The 15,826-nt window shown below is 31.5% G+C and overlaps 1 long non-coding RNA gene across 1 annotated transcript in view; it reads left to right on the top strand.

Moving 5' to 3' along the window:
- Positions 1-7,125: 7,125 nt before the first annotated feature.
- LOC127718472 (uncharacterized) overlaps positions 7,126-15,826 on the top strand; it is a 28,328-nt gene continuing 19,627 nt past the window's right edge. The window contains exon 1 of the long non-coding RNA XR_007989856.1: positions 7,126-7,208. This is a non-coding gene — a long non-coding RNA (uncharacterized LOC127718472). The remainder of the gene's footprint in view (positions 7,209-15,826) is intronic.

Raw genomic sequence — 15,826 nt, 5'->3', positions numbered from 1 at the left:
ATGTAAACAACTAAAAGTCAAGGATAGATTTTGCAAAATTTACGGATTTTTTTTCTTTAATGTCCTTCATTTGCCTTATTGACATGGCTTTCAACTGTTAAGATTCGAGCGTTACTTTGAAAATCATTTCAAATTTATGAATATATCTCCCTCATATATAGCTTTCATTCCTTGCCCCAATTTGGCCATACCTTTTTGACCCCATTTGGTTTTATCAGCTCTTCATCATTTGTATTAGGTTTGGATGTCAAAATATGTTAGATTCGACCTTCACCGAAGATAAATTGATTGTCAAAATGCCCATCTGGTGCAGTAAATTTGGCAAAGTTATCGTTATTACCCTTTCGATGCAAAAAAGTAAAACACCAATACCGAACTCCCTGGTAAATTCATAAAGGGGAACTGCATAAAAACTGACAAAATCAAACATTATCAATCAAAGGAACGACTGAAAACAAAATGCTACATGTTTTCTCGGTTTTGTGGTATCAGTTTGCTTGTGGTACTTTCAGATTTCAATTTCCATTATAGTACACCTACCAAGAATATATAACAAAGATACGCATAAAGGTCACCATGATCAACTAGTTGCTTTTTTCGACTTTATACCTTTATTTGTATCTTTGTCTAGATTTTGATAAATACCCTTTATCCTATAAGAAGAACACGTTTTATATCAACTATAATTAGATTATAAATTTAGAAAACTATTGGTTTTTCACTAGATTTTTTTAAGCGTCGAATAGTTAATTTTTGAAAAATATATTAATGCATTGATGCTTCGAATAATTTTAAAAAACTTTCAACAAATAAATATAATGAAGAAGAAAATATATGGCATTGTCAGTTTGTTTTCGACTTGTGAGTTCGAATATCCCTTCTATATCTTTCTTTTAGTTTGGCCAATTAACACTTTATTGAAACATACCCAGCAAATGGCAGTGAAGTGGAAGTGGTGATCTTGTCAGATTGTACAGTGTATCAGCATCCACAATCTGTACTTTTATACATACTTGAACTTTAAAAAGGTTCAATTGGTGCAAATATTAAGTGGTTAAATGAGACAAACAATTTTTAAATTGTATGATTTATTTTCCAGTATATTGATTCTGAAATGATTAATGCATCTATCCTGTTGAAAATTAGTGGATGTTCTCACTTTACTCATCTTAAGTCCGACAGAAAAAAAAAATATGTTATTATATATATAACCATACGAATTTACAAATATAGTCAAGTTTTATTCGATTCAAATATATACAAGTGTTTGAAAAGCTTATAATAATGCTGTTTGAGGTATCGTATAATCATTGAAAAACGAGATAGGTCTAACGATTTTTAAAATTCCTTCAAAGACATCGTAAAAACATAAGAACTACCTACATATTCGTACTCCCCAGAAATTCTACGGCTATCCTGTGACAATTGCCCATTATACTTTATGTTGTGTTTCCCATGGTACTGCTAAAGGAATTGCAATTTTCCGTGATGAACATGCCAATTGCCATTTATGTTAAATTTGCCGATTTAATCATTTCTTTCAACAGATATTGTGCCATCAATACAAAATAATTTCATTTTGAAATTATGTTCGCTTCCATTTTGATTGTTCGATCCAACCCAAAGACAAGAAAGTGGATTGAAAAATTACAATTAAAGTAGGGAAAATATTTGAAAAACAAAGTTATGAATTCAAATTTTATGATACGACTCTCTATTCTATACAACTGTTTTATTGTTTTGTTAATATGAAAAAATCAAAGACATCGGGATGAAACACAGAAATTACTTCTCAGTTGATCTGCTCATAGGAAAACGAATGAAAGTCAGTGAGATCTTTCATATATCAAGGAACTACATCCTTAAATATTTTTTTAGTACGAATGCATGTACACGTATATCGGCAAGTTTATCAATGTTTGTTTTGACAAATTCTAATAAACAGCTTCGCCACCAGCGCATGATACACCCGTCGTCTTGTGTGTGAAGTTTTATGCAATAATCATAAATAGTTTCTGAGATACGGCGCGACATGTGAAAAAAATGAATCATCACCAAAAAGTTTACAGATCTTTAGATTAATATAACTAAGAAGTGTGTAAAGTTTTAATCAATAAGCATAAATCGTTTTTGAGATACGGCGCGACATGTGAAAACACCCCCTTTTTTACAAAAAACTCAATAACTCTAAAATAAAATTTTGAATCATCACCAAAAAGTTTACAGATCTTTAGATTAATATAACTAAGAAGTGTGTAAAGTTTTAAGCAATAAGCATAAATCGTTTTTGAGATACGGCGCGACATGTGAAAACACCCCCTTTTTTTACAAAAAACTCAATAACTCTAAAATAAAATTTTAAATCATCAACAAAAAGTATACAGATCTTCAGATTAATATAACTAAGAAGTGTGTAAAGCTTTACGCAATAATCATAAATCGTTTTCGAGATACGGCACGACATGTGAAAAAAACACCCCCCTGTTTTAGTTACAAAGTCCCGTAACTCAAAGAGTTTTATTCTTATTTTCACCAAAAAGTATACAGATCGTTTGACCATCATAAGAAACAACTATATTAAGTTTCATGAAATTTGGATAAGTTGTTCTCAAGTTACGGTGCGACATGTTTACGCCGGACAGACGGACAGACGGACAGACGGACAGACGGACGCCGGACATTTGTATACCATAATACGTCCCGTCAAAATTTTGACGAGCGTATAAAAAGGAGAGAAGTATCGCTTTGGTTTTATTGTTGCTAACTTCGATTAAAGCATCATAAAACATCCTCTGGTGTAAAAAGTAGAATAACAAAAATACAAAGGAAAATTAAAAAAGAAAGTCCTTTATAAAATGGCAAAATCAAAAGTTCAAACACATCAAACGATTGGAAAACAACTGTCAAATTCCTGACTTGGTACAGGCATTTCCTAATGTAGAAATTGGTTGATTAATCCTTGTTTTATATCTAGGTAAACCTCTCACTTGTATTACAGTTGCATAGTATAAATATGGTCTTAAACAAGGTTAAAATGTGTTCAGAATTTAAAAAGAGAAGAAAATAAACCCCCTTTATGCAATTTTGCTAAAGAATTCATAAAAATTAGGAAGATCCATTTTAAATATATATCAATACTTTCAGCCATTTTTATGTGCAAATGATAAATTTGTATGTCTTTTATGTTTGTTTATACAGTTTTGGTTACTGGATCTCAATTATTGTCACATGCTGTTTGGCCTGTTTGGGTTGCTCACCCAATTTTGTCAATAAAACGAAACTCTCAACTTTTCCCTTTTTGCATTTACCTTGGAGTTCGGTTTTTTGTTATACTTTTTGCACTAATATGAAAATAAGAATATGAAGTATGATTGCCAAACTATAGGTCAACACTTTGAAATCCAGACCGTATAGTTTCCAACAACATGTAATGTAAAATAAAAAGTCATGTTGTCCTTTTCAAATTCGTGGTTACTTATTTACTAATTAATCAAAAATGTGTCTTACCGTTTTTCGAGTTTGCACTGTTTTTTATGGTGAAAATTTTAAGTTTCGTGCTTATATATTTGTTACCAATAATTGATTCTACGAAATCGACAAATACAGTTTAAACCAGTTTCCTAGAATTTTTCTATCAGTAAAACATCAACACCATGAGGCGCTCGGTAAATTTAAACGAAATGAACTCCGGTTATTGTATTTTACTAGAAAACACCCGCGACATCGCGGATCCGTGACTAAATTAAAGTACCTACGCCTTATTTTAAGCCTGGATTTTTGGTATTCGTATTGTCATCTGATAAAGTCGTGCTGATTATAAGGTGCATAGTTTTCTCTGCTATCAAATGTTTTCTGTTTGAACCCGTCCTGGTTTTCTTACTACAACTGGAAAATTCATGTGACAAAGATTGAATTTAGTAGTATTAATCCCTGTATAATGACGAAGTTCATGACCTCGTTATTTTAGTATTATTGATTTTGCGGGCAGTACGTCAACTGAGCATGCGCGAAAGCGTATAAGACACGGATCGATAACGGTCTCCGTATTTGGATATTTTCTCAAAAATTGGCGTTTTCTGTGGAAAAAAGATTGTTTCAAAGACAAATTTAGGAAGTACAAAACACTACATTTATACGTCATATCACAAATATTTCTGACTTTGTATGGTTTCAGAGGAGTTGAGGCTCAATGAAATCGGTCTCTTTCTTTAGTAGTATAGATTTATACATATCTTTTCTAAGTCAATATACTATACGACGTTGATTTTTATTGTGAATGTCATACATGAACAGGTTTATGTGAATTATGTTTTCCCTACTCATACTATAATTACCGCTCATTAAACTGTTCCCGGAATGTACTCTGTTAACTTTGGAATATTGCAATCCATGCACAGCAAGAGATACCCACCATAGACACTTTACTATAAGAAAAATAAAATACAATAAATTTTGTTCAAGTTGTGAAAACATAAAAAATAAATTATTCACTTTATGTAATTGGTATCAATTCAAAAAGACATCATTATTTTGTTTTTCAATAAATTTTAGATAAACAAGTGTGGACACATATCAGTGTGGATAGCATGTTTGTGTGTTCTGACAAAACAAGTCTATGGGTTTGTTCTTAGTGTTCTAATTTCTATGTAAAACTGCGCTCCACAGTTACAGCCAACCTCAATACCAGACCAATACCAAATACTTAAACTTATTTGTTTATGACTCTTGGTTCTTATGTATTTTAAATGAAAAATGTATTACAAAATTATTCTTGTTTAAAAGTCTTAAAATGCGAATAAAAAATTAGATGAAACCTTGAGGATGCAGTTTTATTGTGGTTAAAAATTAATGAACATTTGCTCTCAAAACTCTTCAGAATGCAGAACAGATGGTTAAAAAAGGCAAAACGACTTATCATCATATTATAGGTACCAATTTTTGGTATATTTCAATATGCTTTCTTTTATTTGGCTACCTGTATAAAAATGTAAATGAAATGCTTTAATCTCCTTTTATCAACATACATGTATGTTGGGTGGATGCTTCTTCAACAATTCTTTGTGCTGATGAAATTTTCAATCACCTTACCTTACAGTTCATATGTATATGTGGGTTGTCTTTTACAAATATCAATTTCACAAAAAATGCATTTGCATAACAATGAACTGAGCTCAATGCAAAGATCTTTAATTATACACAATATTTTTTTGTTTGAGCCTATACTTACTACGTTACAACTAAATCAATAAATAAATTTATATACACATGAAAATAAGGGAATGTGATATGATTGCAAATGAAGTAACTATCCAGCAGAGTTTAAATGAAGTGGATGCAAGCAAGTATAGGCATTCGTACGGCCTTCAACTATGAGAAAAAAAAACCCATATCATATAGTCGGCTTTAAAAGACATTGATGTGAAAATATGAAACAATTCAATTTAGAAAACTAACGGCCTAATCTATAACAATACAGTTTACAAAAACAAATATGACAGAAACGGGACAGACACATACAAATATGGAGGGGTTAAACATGTGTTAAGGCATAACACTCCCCCAACCTGAGACAGTGGTGTAACAGTACAACATAAAAACAAACTATAAAAACAGTTGAAAAGGGCTTAACTCATCAAGCAGAAAGACATTTAACAAAAACACAGACCGGTTGTTGCCGAGTATTTATACATTCCCACAACAAAATAGACACTTACTACAGATCTGAGATAACTCCCATTTACTGACATCTATTTCAAAGCCAATAACAACTAACAAAAATAATATATCTAAGACTACAATATCAATTAGTACACATCAAACATCCAATAGATTTAATGTTAAGACGTACTAATTAACAGTCAGAGAAAAACATGTTTACATTTCTCAACTCATGTAACATACAAGAAATTGAAGCCACTACTCAAATTTATGAAATGTCATCGATGTGTGACCAAACAATTAATCAAGTTTTGTCAAAAATTATTTCGTCCCTTTTATCAAAAAGTGCATCGAAAAGAACCAAGACCTTAAAAAATATAATCAGTGTCTACTTCAGAAATAATACATGATGAGTAGAGTTATAGATTAAAGGTGCTGAATCATATTGTATTCCCAACAGTTTTCCCTCTATTTGTCTTTACGCTACTATTTTCTTTTTTTCCTTAATACTCGGTATATTTGCATCCAGCTTCCGGTTTGTTTTTGCCATTGTAATTCCAGAGAGGTAGGTTGCTGTAACAATAGTTGTAATGTTGGTCAAATGTAGATTTTCTGAAAAAGTTGAAGAAAATTTTAACCGTGTCAAATCTGACAATATAAAAGAGCTATTTTACATCAACCGAACGTATTCCTGGCTTATCATTGTTGATGGAGTGTCACTACAAATCACGACATTCATAATTTAAGAAAGTTTCTTTGTATGCCCTTAGAGACAAACACAGCAGAAACTCTTTAACATCATAAATAAATGAAGATTAGAGCAAATGAAAGGAAAAATCAAATAGGAAAATATGTAGCGCTCTTGTAAAAAGCATAGACAAACAGCAGTACACAAAACGCTACAAAGAAACTAAAAAACTAAGCAAAATTTACATAAAAAACAGAATTGAATCAACGTTTTCTAAACGGGTACATTTCTGAGTTGCTACTGATGATGTTACTTTTCATAACAGCGCGGGAATCATAATGTTCATACCCCACGGAAGAAATAAAGTATTTTGTCAATCACTAACGTTTCTTAAAGGGACCCATAATAGGACTCGCAAGCAATTAAATATCTTATCAACCGATGGATATATACTACACATTCAGTTTGTGTGGAATATGTTGACAATAGTGAAAATGTCATCTATTTGAATTAATGGCGTTATAAATTATAAGTCTGGCACATGTTGAATTTCTATTTTGAAATTACTAAAAGAAAAATAGTCGCAACCTGCATGATTTCATATGATAATAAGTTTTATTTAATATATAAAATGTTTCATTCAAGCTATCTTTAATTATTTAGCGTGATGCATGTATCTGTAACATTTAATATAATTATAAATTTGATGACAAAAGGGAGAGAACGAACATACCTTTGTTGCTATGTCACATGATTTAAGATTTTAGTAACCGGTGACAATTACATCATTTCCGCTACATGCGCTAACAGTTCTACTATCATATTTCCCTGACTGATTAATTTGAAAAATTGACTTGTACAGGTCAGTGATGTCATATAAAATATAGCATTTATATACAATATAAAATAACGTTAAATTTTCATTTGTATTGAGAGTAAAAATGTTTTGTCAGAAAACGTTTAAACTACCTTATATAAACTGTTTACCTCTTTGCATGTTTTTCTCTCTTATTCCATGTTCTCTATGGGCTATGGAAACGCTATTAAGTTTGGTTTTTCCCTTTTTCAGAAATATGCATCTTTATTTCCTGAATCATTTCATAACATTTTTTCCTTGTCCTATATCAATAGTTTATATTGCTTGTTTTTCTCTTTAAATATGAGGTTGTTTTTTCGGCAGTAAAGGTAGTTATAGCTTTTAAAGTCACATTCATGAATTGGTTGTCCGATACGGAATGTATAAGTTTAAACTAACTATCGTCATGTTCTCTCAATCTGAGGTCTGTAGACACCAGGAAAAATATCTAATCTTTAATTTTACCGACTTTTCCCTATTCCCGATTGTGACATTTTGATGATTTGATTCGCATGGCGGGTAAATGAGCATGAAATGAGTCGCTTTCCCTGTTGATGTAGCCCGTCTTCCTCTTTGGAGTGGTATCGATCCAGAGGTTGTAAATACACTCATCATAGATACCAGAGTTAAAATGTTTGCTAGCCAGACGCTCGTTTTGCCTACAAAAGTTTAATCAGTGACGCTCGACTCATAAAATAAAAAGGTAAAAAAAACTATGAAGCTAAAAATCATTGCGGACTAAAAATTCCAAACGTTTTGCAAAATTCAGCTATGACAATCTAAGTAATAATTTCTTTTAATATTGTGGTGTTGTTTTTTGTGATATTCATAGAAATGAACCTGATACACCCTGTTCACAATGTGCTTATTACATTATATACAAACAGAGAAATGTAACAGTCTACAGCGGACAAAAAGTTAAACTAAAATAGAAATGATTCATTCTATGGATGCTTGACATAGATGTTAACAGAAATTTAAACTACATTTAAGACATTTATTAAGTATTCATTAAATGGTTTTAGCATATATACATGTAAATACATCTAAATCACGTTTTGGGGAGAAATGAAATATTTATAGATATTTTGTTTTGTTTATCTGCCAGTTCCTAGATATGATCTCCATTTCTTATCGAAAATAAACTTTGCTTTTCTGTGATAAGTGCCCAAATGAAATGCGTTTTGACTTTATTTTTATAAAAACAAACTTATCAACTATACCAGGCTTAGAATTTGGTAACAAACGTTCGTTTCGTCTGCACAAGGCTCATCAATGGCTCTCCTATCAAAATGGATGGAAGGTCAAATCAAATTTCTTTTAAAACCAAAAAATGCAAAACTTTCGAAAAAATCCGGATAATGCAAAATATGCGAGTAAATAGAGCAGCCTTAGTGTTTGAATAATTCAACATTTAAGAAACAGTAACTGTATCGAAAAGAAACATATCAGTGATATTCTATGTCATTGTAAAGGTACTGACTACTGGGTTAGTGTCACTCTCGATGTTAAAACTTCAACCAACAGTGACATAGACCCAGTATTACAAAGTAATTATGTACGTTTCCAACCGATTTGTATTTGTTGGAACCAGCCTAACAAAACAAAAACAATTTTGAAATGCTTTTTACCACAACAGAAAACGATAGCAATAAATTAAGTCAAAGCCTGGTTTGGTCCTATCTTTTTAACAGTCACAGCGTACTAGCTATTACCTTTTATAACTTTATCAATATTAGCTTTAATACAACAATATCAATTATTGTCATTAAAATCACTTTCTGAATATATTTTTTTTTTATATATGAGGTAAAGTTTGTATCGTTTTATTTATCAAAAATTAAAGTTTATTGTTTATTCAAAAGGCAATGACAAGGATCAAATACGATATACAATGGCCTCTTTTTCCTTATATCTTAGTTGCGTTTTTATATCAATATAATTTACGTTTATCCCATATTCTTTTCGTTTTTCTTTGTCACCTTTATTTCAGTCAGTCATAAGATTCAAAATCTTATTAGTCGTATTCTCAATTACATACAAAGGGGTAATGTTCATTAACAGCGATAATGTTATTTTCCCCAAAGCTGCACGAAACGTGGTGAAATAAATACCAGAAACACCCATCCCTTATTTGATAGTTGTTGTTATAAAGATATTAACACTCCAATCCTTATTTTCTCAATACATAACATACAAACAAGCGAATTTATTATTAATCTATTTATATTCAAGTTTGAAAAAAAAACCTTTCCCTAAATTAGAAAAAAAGTAAGAGAGATATGATTTTTTCTTTTGGTGTTTGAAATAGACGTAAACAGAAAATGAAACTATCTTTAATGTTAAAGAAGTAAGTATACATTAACTGTATTCAGCATATAAAATTCATTATCGATAAACTGTTACAGTAAGTGTTTTACATCTATGGTTCATTAAAAAAATCAATGTACATAAACATAAACACTTATCAAAGATACCGGACTTAGAATTAATCAAACCAGACGCACGATTTGTTTACGTAAAACTCATCAGTGGATCAAATTAAAATAAGTGACACATAACCTCAAATAAAAAGTTCAAACAACACATTTCAATCACGAAATGAATTTTGAGTCCCGATGAAAAATTCTTCTTAGGCTTAGGGGGCGGGGGGCGCATTCAAACAAGTTTAACACCGCCTCATTCTGTATATGCCTGTCCCAAGTCAGGAGCCTGTAATTCAGTGGTTGTCGTCTGTGGCAGTGTAGCATATTTGTTTTTTGTTCATTATCTTGTGCATCAATCATGTTCATAAGGCCGTAATTTTTTCTCGTTTTAATACCACATCTTCTTATTTTGATACCAGTGCCTAAAGTAAAACAACTTAAGTGTTTCGTCAAAGTACAAACATTAGATATACGAGTGAGTTAGAAAATTATGAGAACTTAGAAATTGAGACTTATATTAAATATACAACTTTTCCCAGAAAAGTAATATCAAATACATCTATACTAATAAAATATTATATATAAGTAGAATGGGATCTTCATTTATCATAAATCATCATATTATAAAATCATGGGATGAATCAGTCGTTGTTTGAAAGCTATCTCTTTCCTTTGTATACACCTGTATACTGAAACATTACTGTTAATTTAAACAGAGTGAGATCTATTAAATTGACAAAGTAAGCAGATATTTCCATGTATGCAATTCACGATTCCACATTATGCCACATACGAAAGTAAATAACTAATCGGGATAATTGATATCGATAGGTTCATATACTTAAACTGTTGACAAACGATTCGAATGTGCATGCCGGCTATATTTTCAAACCTAAAGGTGACTGTTAAAGCTAGCGTGTCATTCATCTACAAACGGTTATCACTTCAAATCGGATTTTATTAATTGTATTACAAAGTGATGGTTTGTTGTTTATTCAAGACATAGATCAAATACGGGATTAACTAGCATAACCTCTTTCCTTAAAAAAAAATGTTTGTTGTGTTTTTATATTTTTATCCTTTATGTTACCATACCTCTGAACAACCCGTTTCTTTCTTTTGTCGCTTTTGTGCAAGTCATTCTAGTTTTAATCATGATTTAAAATCCTCTGCGTTTTCGTCTTCGCAAAAAACATGGTTTAATGTTCATCAAGAGCGATAATAATTTATTCTTCAAAGTTGCATAAATATCTTGTTTTCGAGAGGAACAAATAATTCTTTGTAAAAAACAACTCTTATTAAAAAAAAACTCAAAAACTGAAATCATTAACATGTTTGATTTCTTGATTGACAACATATTGTTTTTCCATTAAACAATTGGCATTCTCATCGGAACCAACTGTGCTCAATTCCAACTTGTTCATATGAGACAGACTTCATACAGGATCTTGAATGTACAGTTTGAATGAAAAAGCTAGCACTATCCTTTAATTTTACGTCCCTCTATAAAGATGATTTCCTCCAATTAAACAATTCAGAGTTTGTTGTTTATGCTGAACGCATCTATCCTATCGATCTTAACATAAACAGATATGGTTAAGCCTGCCTCATATATTAACATCATAAACCTTTTTGGTTTATAGCTCTTCATCCTTTTAATAAGCTTTGGATTTTCAAATATTTTGGCCTCGAGCATCACTGAAGCGACATTGATTGACGAAATGCGACTCTGTTGCAGAAAAATTAGTACCGTTTATGTTATTAACATATATCTAAAAATTGACAATGGTGGTCGGTTGCGAATAACAAGTTTACGGCAAATGAGATGATTTCAACTTCCTCATTGTAAACTTCACATTCCTCTGTAGCAACTTTCCAGCAGCTCCTGCATATGAAGTATACATCTGTAATTGATACGATGTTCCAGGGTTTCGATTTCCTATCATGATTTCCTTGATAGATGGTTGCTACTAACAAGGAAGCTATTAAACCGAGAAGTTAAAATAAATCCGTTGAATCTATTACAATCGTAATCACGAGTTGATTGACCGTTATGAAATAACTTCAATGACCAAAATTCACTTATACTTCTTCAAAAAGGTTAAAAATGAATCTCATGTTGTAAATTTAACATTACCAAATAAGGTGGACAATAACGTTTCTGGATTGATGACGAGCAGTGACAACACACAAAAGGTAATTGTGATTTTTTTTTGAAATTGTGTTTTTTTGGAGCGGGCTTCTTTGCTGAAGATGGAGAAGTACCAGGTATCGCACCTTATAAGTTTATTGAACGAAATAAGTCAACATTTAAAAAGAAGTATAAATCAATTGTTTATCAAAATGTGCCTCTGTGCACTGTGTGACCAGTTTTCTTGTGTGATGAACCACTGACACCTTATTGGTCAGATTTAAAGCCTTACAGACCTCATTCAGCAGAACTCAAATAGTAAGGACATCTTGAAAGGCTAATTTCATTTCTTTTAAGAGACGCTTCAAGACGTCATTATTGGACTAATTTAGCAGATCGTCTAGTCGTAGTCAAAATTATTATGACGTCTTAAACAGGTATTTTATTATTTTGCTGTGACGCCTTCCTACGACAAAAATGAATAGGCTTTCAAGACATCATAATTGTCTGGACTAGTCCAGCCGTAAAACGCTAACGCTCATGATACTCGAGATATATTTTGTATTTACGTAGTGACGTTTTGGATTTCAATGAGTGTAATCTATGTGTTACTGGTAAAATCAATATGTCAAGGATTTCGTTAACACAGATTACTTAAAGATGTAGTCGGAAGAAATTTAAATAAGATGGATTTTAAAATTGATACAATAAACCAGAAGAGCATTAGTTAAGGAACAAAATAAGCAAAAAATATTGAGTTTATGGAACCCTTTTCGAGATATTTGATTTAAAGAAAAAAAATATCAATGTTATATACAAATGCACATTCACGGTTCTACAATCTGTAATTTGGCAGCGCACAAGGTCATGTTTTCTCTGACTGTTAATGGCGTCTTTACACTAAACTCATGGATGTTGGATGTTTATTAGTCTTAGATACATGATTTGTTTTATAAGTTATTATTGGCTTTGAACTAGCTGTCAGTAACTGGCAGTACTCTCATATCTGCTGTTTTTTTGTGTCTTTGTTGTTGCGGGGATGTATAAACACCCTGCCACGTCTAGTTTGTGTTTTTGATACTTGGTTTTCTGCCGTTTATCGATCTGCCGAGTTAAGCTCTTTACAACTGATTTGTATAGTTTGTTCATATTTTCTGCTGTTACACCACTGTCCCAGGTTAGAAGAAAGGGTTTGGCGTCCGAAAACATATCCAACCGCGCCACATTCTATATATACCTGTCCCAATCGAGTCTTTTATTCATTGGTTTTTGTTGGTTCATGTCTGTCAAATTTGTATTAGGGAATTTTTTTTTTTTTTTTAAATTAGGCCGTTAGTTTTTTCATTTCAATTGTTTCATATTTTTCATGTCGGGGCCTTTTATTGCCGCCAAAACGGTATGGGTTTATCTCATTGTTTAAGGCCGTACGGTTGCTTACATCCACTTCATTTGAACTGTGATGGATAGTTATTTCATTGGCAATCATACCACATTTCCTTTTTTTTATATTGTCGGACATTTTAAATTTATAAAACGGATATTTTTACAGAAGTATTGTCTGTTGTTATTTTGGAGGGCATAGTGTACGTCCACCCTCCTTTTGATTTGAAAGAATAAAATTTTGTTCATGAAACCTTCCCCCAAAATATTTGAATGTAAGCCATCATATTTACTTATTTACATATTAATAAGATACAAATTATATTCTAAACTTCATTTTGTCTTTTACTTTTTTGAAGTTGTATGTGTATCCTATAAAAAGGTGATATGTTTAAGTTAAGTTACATTAAGGGATGGAAAGTTGATTTTGAGGAGGGGCAGTTGTGTCAATTTGTGGATGAAATAATCTGACCGCCTTTTGTTGAAAATAATATTCTGACGTTATCAAATCTGACAGTCCTCCCACCTCAAAATCGAATGGTCGTCCAGTTAAGAAAAGAAAATTCCCAACATTTAGTGAAAAAAATAGAGGGTACTTTTTTATTGTGTCTATGCTGTTACAATCAAATATTAATTACAACACTATTATACTTGTTAAAAGTGAATTTACATGTTGCAGTTGCAAACCAAAATCAAAGCAGAAAATTATTATTATTACTGAATCAAAGGGAGTAGTTATTTCACAACAACAGCATTCATTAGTGAGGAAATTTGTCTATCCTGTTACTGTATGTCTATCCTTTTACTACATGTTTATCCTGTTACTACGATTACTATGGTTAGTGAGTTACATGATAGATAATATTTGACTGAAACGTCATATAAAAGTATAGAATTACATATAATTATACACAGAATGAAATGTTTGGTAATTTGAACAATGGAAGTATTATATTGACACATTAAAAGGTTACAACGTATCAATCTTCGCAATTTAGCATATACAAAATTAATACTGCTACCTGTAACAGGATAGACAAAAGGCCGGGCTTACAGGATAGAACTTAATATGGTGATATATCGTTAACGTACGTTCCTGTCAATAAAAATAAAAACGAAACGAAAAAAGTATACCAACATATGAGGCAATTACTTGATGTTTGGTTTGTTATAAACAGAAAAAAATGCTACACATAATAAATTTCTATTAAAGACTTACGTTTGTGGTGATTTATTTTTATAAACTTTGAAAACCAATTTGAGATATATTTTCAGTACAAAATGGAAAATTGACAAATAATATATTAAGATACATGTACAGAATGAAAATATGTATCAGTTTTTACTCCTGAAAACCATCTTATTGGCCACAAAAAAAACAAGCTTAAAATTGTATCGAAACCATTTATAAATAACCCAAATTTCGAACAAGATAACAGGAAAGAAGAAATATTGCACCACCTATCAAAACAGTTTCAATATATTCTTGTATGACATTATCAAGATTGCATCTTTTTGTTTGTTGCTTCAAGGATTTGTATAACAATACTAAACAAATTCTTGGTTGTTCCATACTTTTCGTTTGTTTTGAATTGGTTATAAAGAGGGTGGTTGAAAGGGAAAATTTGCAAACAATTGAAAAATTTACATTGGGTTCTTTTTGTAAAAATAAACATAAATTCAACAATATTAATATTTTATTCCACTAGAGAAATGGAAAAGATTGATTTTCAATCTGACTACCGATCCAAAACCGTTAACCATCTTGACTGCTTCTCGGTGTTCAATAATCACGGGATATATATTACCCCAAAGTCCCAAAACCAGTTTGACATACAATTTGTCGTCAATCAGTATCGGCAATAATTAAAACGGATTCCTCCATTTCATTTTAAGTCAGGAGATCGGGGATTGACAAAACAAAACTGTTAAGTGTATGATATTTTCTTTCCCGATGTAGTTTATTTGGCCTTTTGAGCCTTTTTGATTCGAGCGTCACTCATGAGTCTTAACACACGTATGGGGTGCACAATTTTAAACCTGCTATCTATGATGAGTTTATTTGCCATAACAGTTAACTACCCTAAAGTTATATTTTGTCTTATTTAACAAGCTCTATCAAATAAAGGTAATAGTAGTATACCGGTGTTCAAAAGTCATAAATCGATTGAGAGAAAATAATTCCGGGTTACAAACTAAAACCGAGGGAAACACATCAACTATTAGAGGAAAACAAATGAACAACAGGAACACTGAAGTGCAACAAAAACAAACGCCAACATACAGAGAAACGGACTATTAGATAACAACTGCCATATTTCTTACTTGGTGTACATGATATTTTAAAAAAAAAATAATGGGTTGAACCTGGTTTTATGGCTAAGCAAACCTCCCGCTAATATGACAAAGTTAAAAAATATCACTAAAATAACAATACTACGTGACAGAAAAACAGCACACACCCACGCAAGGTAACTCATCACCGAGAAACGCATCAAAATGAATCATATACTAGTCGACACAACATGCAAACCACAGAACAACAACGAACATCTTCCATCTACGACAGACACCACAGACAGTGACGCTCTTACGTAACGAACATGCAATCTCGAACTTTATACAATTATTTTCGCAATAGCAGTCCAAACAATTTTCATGACAATGATGATATTGAAAAGACATAA

This window comes from Mytilus californianus, unplaced genomic scaffold (genome assembly GCF_021869535.1).
Source record: "Mytilus californianus isolate M0D057914Y unplaced genomic scaffold, xbMytCali1.0.p SCAF_10, whole genome shotgun sequence".
Lineage (NCBI taxonomy): Eukaryota > Metazoa > Mollusca > Bivalvia > Mytilida > Mytilidae > Mytilus > Mytilus californianus.
Note: the sequence above shows the minus strand (reverse complement) of the source record. Positions and strands in the feature narration are given on the sequence as shown.